General features: G+C 33.3%; 1 long non-coding RNA gene across 1 annotated transcript in view; it reads right to left on the bottom strand.

Annotated features, from left to right (window-relative positions):
- Positions 1 to 8,347, bottom strand: part of LOC111086548 — a 59,323-nt gene that overhangs the window by 18,910 nt on the left and 32,066 nt on the right. The gene's annotated exons all lie outside the window — the stretch shown is intronic.

Genomic DNA, 8,347 nt, shown 5'->3' with positions numbered 1-8,347 from the left:
GCCAACTCTTGGGCTATTCTTTTACAAACGAATAGTGGGATTGACCGTCACATTATAACGCCCCCACGGCTGAAAGGGTGAGCATATTTGGTGGGACGGGGATTCGAACCAGCGACCCTCAGGTTGCGAGTCGAGCGCCCTAACCACCTGGCCATGCCGGGCCATATTTCGTTCCAGTGCAACTTTCTATCGGATATGGTTGTCATATGACTTGATTCGTAAATTTAAAATTGTTTTACCATAACGTACTCAGCTTTTTATTTATTAAACGATTTAAAAACTGAATTAAGTAATCATTTAAAGTGTTAAAGATAAACAAAGTGACATGAGTGAATCAATTAATGTATATCACTTAAAAGTTAGACGGTAATAACAAAACACTTAAGGAAAAATGAATTGAAATAACTAAAATAATAGAATATATGACAGAAATTTGTGCTGAAAAAAATGAAAGATGTAATAAATGTTAATAAACAAACAATTAGTCACAATGAACAATATATGAGTAGTAATGAATAAAAAACCTATAACCCGAGCGCTTTCGAAAGGTGGACCTTTCTTCTTCAGGGGCAAACTGAAGTAGTAATATATTGTAAACTCGGGACTTTCCCAATGTGTCTAATGAAAACACGAATCAGTTTATAAAGCAAATGAGATATACACTAAACAAAAGGACTGCAAATGATATGATAGATGTTTTTCACTTATTTACACACGTGGTATGATAACAAAAGTGGTATTTGGTATTTTAACAGCGTATTATACAACAAATGTGCTTCGCATCCAATGCAATAACCCAAGGATTAGTCATGGTCATCCCTAATTTAGAACTGCTGACGAGAGGGAAGGCAATCACTGAGTAATAGCTGCAGCTTACACTGTTACTCTTAACCGAATAACGAGAGTGATTGTCTCTCTTATAATGTTTCCATAGCTGAAAAGGAAGAGCGTGTTCAGTGGGAAATCGCGGCCTCAGAATCTTCGATACACAGTGATACACACGCACATTAAAAACTGGGCCATTTTCGGTCCTTATAATACCAGTCTTATTAAAAATGGTATGAAGACAGAAAAAAGAAATGTTAAGAAAGTGTAAAATCCCTCTAGGAATATTGTTTTTTAACAAGCGCTTTAAATGAAAGTTTGGCAGAAGAAATGTTAAAGAGGCGTGATAATAAAAAAGATATACAAATTTGTGTGGATCAGGAATAGAACAATATTCTTTATAAAGTCTGGAAATAGATAGGTTATATAGATTAACTTAATATTCAACCCATAGAGTAGTCTCCCAATGGCTCAGCAATACACCTGAAGGCTCATAATCTAAAAACCGGGTTTCGATACCCGTGATGTGTAGCTCATCGTATAACTTTGTGTCTAACAAAAAAAAACAAAAAAAACATCGAAATAATTATGAATTCTTTAAAAGCTGCACAGTTAACTATTTATTGTCAAAATTTCAGAAGATTAAGAACTAAAACTGATGATTTTTTTTCTCTTGGTTAATAAACATTATTTTAATATGCTTGACAGAAACATGATTATATTCAAGTACCAAAACTTGTGAATTATTAGGTGATACTTCTGTGGAGTTTTCAAATCCACAGATAAAAGGAATGCTATATGTGGCTAAGAAGACATTTCTGTTTAAAAAGAAGAAACCAATTCTAATGTGATCATAAAAATAATTGCATTGAAGTTTATAAGCAATGATTAACAGAAAATGTCATGGTGAGTATCATCTCGCGTTAGAGATTAGTTGGATTTTTTATCCCTGTTCAGAAAATGGGTACTGTCATAGTGTGATTTCAATTCGATGACGAGGAACCCACTTTGAGACTAATAATGGTTGGAGACGGCTTGAATGGGTAATGAAGAAAAACTTTAATATAAGTTTAACACAACAGCAAATGTACAACGTTTTGACAAGGTTTTGTCATCATCAGGTACAAGTAATTTACACAGACACGGGTATATATATATATACAGTATTGAACAAAGAGGTCACATGGCCGGATACTGCCAAGATACCTTTCTAAGTTTTGCAACAGTATTCGGTCATGTGACCTCTTTGTTCAATACTATATATATATATATATATATCCGTGTCAGTGTAAATTACTTGTCCTGATGATGACAACAAAACCTAGTCGAAACGTTGTACATTTGCTGTTATGTTAGACTTATATTAAATTTTTTCTTCATTACCCATTCAAGCCATCTCCAACCATTATTAGTGTGATATAGTTTTCATGAAACCGATTATCTATTATTACGGTTATATTATCAATCTTTGCGGTGGCCGTCACAGTATTGATACCCGTTGGGAGTAATAGCATTTGTAAGAATTGATTATATATATATAGTAGTTAATAATATTTATAATGTCATATAAATATGTGTAATGTTTTAAAGAATTCTAAGTTCTCTCGATTAATATCATATATGTAATGTGTAAAAACATGTAGCATATGTTTTATTTTTTTCAATCACGTTCATTTTAAATACATTATGTTTAATGTATGCTAAAAATGTATTCCTGTAATTGGATGTAAACAAGCAATAGATAAATATTAATAGAAACCACAAGACGGTACTATACAGGGAATAAAGGTATAGATTAAAACTTACTTCAACGTTTTGTGGTAACTCGTGTGAGATTAGTTCGGGTATAAGAGCCGTAAGTTCTATTCCCTGTGGAATGATTTATAACTCTCAAATTATTCAAATATAATGAGTTGTATGTTGACTTTGTAGTGTTTGGTTTACGTAAATCATTCATTTTTACTTTAGTGTTCTACCATTTCAGCGTAAATAACATATTTGCTTTAGTTTACAGTATATATATATATTTTTTTTTAACTGAGGGCTGTTTAACCCCATTTTTCTTTCCATTTTGTCTATTTTAATTCCAAATCAGGTAAACTCGTAATAAATGGATGACTTTATGTCCCAAACAAACAACGGAAAACAGTTATTGATGTTATCCTGTTCTTTCAGTAAATAAACAAGAGAAAAGCGGCACTAAAAATACAACACGAAATAAATGCTGCATGTAGAAAATAATTTGTGATTAAAATAACTCATAAACAGCAAGAGAAAAGTCTGTTTCCTGGTTCAACGTTTTGCTCATTCACAAATGCATGCTTCAATAGGAATCAATAGCGCTTGTTGTGAACACTTAATTTAGTATTAGTATGCCACATTACTGATACCCTGTTGAATAATAACACAGGCCTGCGAATTTATGGTTAGGGTGCTCGACTCGCAGTCTAAGGATCGCGGGTTCGAATTCCCGTCACATCAAACATGCTCGCCCTTTCAGCCGTGGGGACGTTACAATGTTATGGTCAATCCCACTATTCGTTGGTAAAAGAGTATCCTAACAGTTGGCGGTGGGTGGTGATGACTAGCTGCCTTACACTGCTAAATTAGGGACGGCTAGCGCAGATAGCCCTCGTGTAGCTTTGCGCGAAGTTCAGAAACAAACAAACTTAATTCAGCTACGCAGATTTCGAAAAGTTCTATCACGTAAGGATTTTTTTTTTTTTTACAAATCGGGAAGAAGAAAATACTCTTACTTAGATCAGATCATTATTTCGTTTACCACAATAAATATTTTTTGTTATTATGTTTATGAACAAAAATACAAATAAACTGAAGAAAAGATAAGAAACATTGATGTGAAACGATTATGTATCCTTATTCATCCTGATTTTTTGTATGTGAAATCTACGTCTTTTAGTCTCAAAACTATGTATTATAGTCATTCTTTTATGTATTACGTTATGACGTTTTGTGAAAAAAATCTGTACGTGTTGGAGAAAAATGGATGATATCATTTTCGGTTTCAGCGTACAGGAATTACTATAGAACATGTAAATATTTCAAGACAATGAAACCATTGCAGGCCATTGTTATTTAACTAGTAAATGACACCCAACTGGCGAATTTCTGTCCCTCCAGTGTAGTGAATTAACTTAAAATTTTAATAAACATTTGTCAGAATAATAATAATAATCAAGGCGTAAGACCTGAAACTCCTGCTTTCAATACAATATATCTCGAAGATAAATTTTTAATCAGAAAACAATCAAACTGTACAACACGGAATGCCTATTTTCGTGTTAAGTATTAGACTAAGCTTCAAAGATATATTTTTTAGTACCTTATTCAATACTTTCTAGCTAAATATTGAGCTACAAGCTGTATGTGACAAAGATGTTAGAAAACACTGTTCACCAGAAAAATAATGTATTCTATACTATAAAGTGATTTGTCTTTACGTCTGTTTGTTTTTCCGTAACGAGTTTTCGTTCTCGACCTCTGATCACCATGAAACTTTCAGGAAGTTTTGGGTATGCCCTAGATGAATTTGAAAATCTCTTACTTTATTCAGTTTCTAACATTTACGAGTTTAAAATAGATTTCCGTTTTCTCCCTCTCTACTGCCTTTGTGCCAGCGAATTATGCAAATGCACACCGTTCCGCCAACAAAATAAATGAAAAGCCTGGCGAGGATACCTTCGCTAGTTATTGATGAAGCATTCACTTATTTTCAGTTAATTTCTAGTCTTGATATGCATTGAGGTGTTGAAAATATGTTGGCTTTAGCTCTCAGCTAGTTTTATAATTATAACTAATGAGTATGAAAATGGTCATTCTTCATTAAAACAGTTTAATTGGTTTTGTGTAGATGAACTTTATGACATGGAAATCAATGGCAGTATTGAATAGGAATGTCTTGAACTGAAATTTTCCACTAATTACTACACAGAAGGATAATCCTCACGAAGCCTTGTAACGATAGTTTGTAAATGTATTCAATTCAGTTTAATAAGGAACGAAAAGGGAAAAATTCAAGAATTAACTTAAAAAATAAGGCTCTGTAAATAGAAATTCCACACACTACAGCCGTTCATTAGTTCTACACAACGCTCTGTAATAAGGTACACTATTTTTCTAAGTATTGTTCTAAGGGTTGTTTAAATATATAAACATAAAGCCAGAAAATACTAAATTTCGATATTGGAACATATGAGTTCATTGTACATTTTGTGACTTTTAGAATAGCCTGTGAAACCACCTAAAATTGGATTTGTTTTAGATCATAGAATATACGCACGTGCACATCTAAGTACGAATAAGCTAAAGAGGGAGTATTTATTACGTTGGTCGAAATAGAAATTCAACAACGGCTTTTCGACAGAGTAGGCAGGTGACGGTTGTTTGTAAACGAAACATAATTCTGCTCTGTGTCTGTTGGAAAACAGATTCAGTTATCCACTCAAATACCCCGTCAAAATGAAATTAACTGAATTCTTTATCAGTTACAAGCGTATGGCGTTCTTTCTTCTAACGTGCTTGTAGCGATTAGACATCAGCATTTTCAGGTGTTGTCGATTTAACCTGATTTAAGAAGGAGTCCAATTAAAGAGATTTAATGGTTGACTTACTGGTCACCTCAGCGGAAAATAGCTGTTTTGGACTGACAAGGAAGTAATCAAGTTTTACCTGGTAAAAAACCATTAAGACGTAGCTCACATAGCAAGTCAAAAACCGTTGCTTGCCTCCATCGGCCACGGCGCAAGTCTGACAATTAAAGCAGTGACTCACCTGCTCCTACGGCATGTGTCGGTACACTCAGTTTCTGGTACCGTTTACCTATCATCTGCTCATGCAGAAGCGACACCTGCTCTATTGATTATCAATTATACGAAGGAATATGCGTCTCGTTGTGTTTTTTTTATACAGTTACATACAGGAAATTGTTTTACCCACAGCGACAATTCGGACTATCTTTATTGATTATTATATAATTAAACTGATAAGGCTATCTAGGGGTAAAATAACTAAACAACTGTCAGTTTATGATATTCGGTTTGTTGTTGTGTTCGTTTGATTAAATCTATTGGTGTGCTAGTTTCGCCATGCAGCTGATACGCTTACGTTACCGAGTAAAAAAAGGTCATATTTAGTTTAACATTCTAAATACACACTGCTCCAACTGACTGCATTTAATCCAAGACTCATTGGACACGTATATGGAAATGATTATAACTTGACTTGGAAAAAAAGAAGATATTCATTACTTTAACAAGTTTATAAAGTTGGATGTGTTATGTCTTGATTTGTCTTTTACTCACCACAGTTAACTTACATGTATAAAGGACATAAATAATATGCAGTGTTGATACTACTAAGTTATTCTTTTGAATTAATAAGCAGTCAATTTTAATGTCTGTTAACGAGCCAAGCAAGAATAAGGCATGTTAGAGTATATTTAAACATTATATACATATTTTCACATGTCTCATAATACAGGATAACGTCATTCACCAGCCACTGTTATAATAAAAACGTTATCCTCAGCCATTATTTTAAAAAAGAACAGTAACATGCCAGCCATTAATCACCATTGAAAAAAGGCAAATACTCAAAATTCACCAACCACTATTATGAAGTACGAGATCTCGTTACTCATCCGTCACTTTCAACAGAGACAGTGACTATGATCACTAAGAGAAGTTTCACACCAAGTGTTATGTCCTGTTCAGTGAATTTCAAATATCATCACTAAGAGAAGTTTCACACCAAGTGTTATGTCCTGTTCAGTGACTTTCAAGTATCATCACTAAGAGAAGTTTCACACCAAGTGTTATGTCCTGTTCAGTGACTTTCAAGTATCATTACTAATAGTAATTTCACACAAGCGTTGTGGGCATGTTGTAAAAGATAGCAATTTATTGAGAAACAACGCATAATTTCTTTGCCTGTTTGTAGTTAAGCACAAAGGGCTATCTGTGCTCTGCCCAACACGAGTATCTAATCCCGGTTTCTAATGTTATAAGTCCGCAGACATACCGCTGTGCCAGTAGGGGACACGACGAAAAAATCGTAATACTTCTTACAAAGGAAGCAGTAAAATATTTGGCCTGCGAATGTGACTGAAGACGTAAGTTAGTGATTAACAATTCCTAATTCCTTCTGTAAACAGTCTTTAAAACACATTAAAAAAAAACAATAAAATATTTTATATGGTGAATTTTAACGAAGTTCAACGACTCCTGTAAACAGTCTTTAAAACAGAAAAGCATTAATATTTTATATTTAGTGTATGAGACTGGAGATATCATTTATTGAGACAAAAGTTTCCTGTACTAGTCATAACGCTTACAGTGTAAAAGTTAAGGAAAATAGAATAAAATACGTGAAACTTTTTTACAGTGAAGACAACGATTAAAAACTGTGTTAGAAAACATATACGCATAAACTCTTTCTAAAAATTGTAAAATGCCACTATGATGAAGGGGAGGGAGATGAAAAGTTATATTAAAAAGTTCATAATTAAAGGAGAAGAATAAAGTGCTTCTAAAACGTCCAGAATCGTGAAGGTGAATGAGATAAAAACATTATCTTAAAAAGTTGTTAACAAAAGGTTAATATAAATTATTTAACTTTCTCTGTGGAGTAAAGACGATAGAAGTAAAAATACCACAATATAAAAAGATATCTTTTACAACATGCCTATCTTTTACAACATGCCTATCTTTTACAACATGCCCATTTTACTAATCACTATTCTTAATACATTTCTCACGCTAATGCGGGCCTTACTAGCTTACTTTGCCACTTTACAACATGCCCATTTTACTAATCACTATTCTTAATAAATTTCTCACGCTAATGCGGGCCTTACTAGCTTACTTTGCCACTTTTTCTGATACTATTTTAACTACTTTTTGTTCTAGAATCTTTCTCAAGCCAAGTGTGTCCCTTGATGGGTCAGTGGTAAGCTTGCGGACTTACAATGCTGAAATATGGTATTCGGTTTCCAGCGGTGGATAGAGCACTTACACACTATTACGTAGTTCGTTTTAAAACATCCACTAACCAACTGTGGAATTTAAAACATCATTCGTTCACTATTCACATAGATTCACGACAGAACATCTTAAGCTCTTAGAAAAATGCTAAGGTGATAGAATAAAATAAATTAGACTTTTAGAGAAAATAATCATCTTTAAAAACTATGGTAATGATTTATTAACTTAGCGACGTTTTGAGCAAACGCTTTGTAATATATTGTAACAAACCATTCTTTATTTGATATTTTACGTTTCGACTGAGGTGTGTTTTGAGCAAACGCTTAGTAATATATTGTAACAAACCATTCTTTATTAGATATTTTACGTTTCGACTGAGGTGTGTTTTGAGCAAACGCTTAGTAATATATTGTAACAAACCATTCTTTATTAGATATTTTACGTTTCGACTGAGGTGTGTTTTGAGCAAACGCTTAGTAATATATTGTAACAAACCATTCTTTATTAGATATTTTACGTTT

Source organism: Limulus polyphemus, unplaced genomic scaffold, assembly GCF_000517525.1.
Source record: "Limulus polyphemus unplaced genomic scaffold, Limulus_polyphemus-2.1.2 Scaffold1180, whole genome shotgun sequence".
Lineage (NCBI taxonomy): Eukaryota > Metazoa > Arthropoda > Merostomata > Xiphosura > Limulidae > Limulus > Limulus polyphemus.
This window is presented reverse-complemented; position numbering and strand designations above follow the sequence as displayed.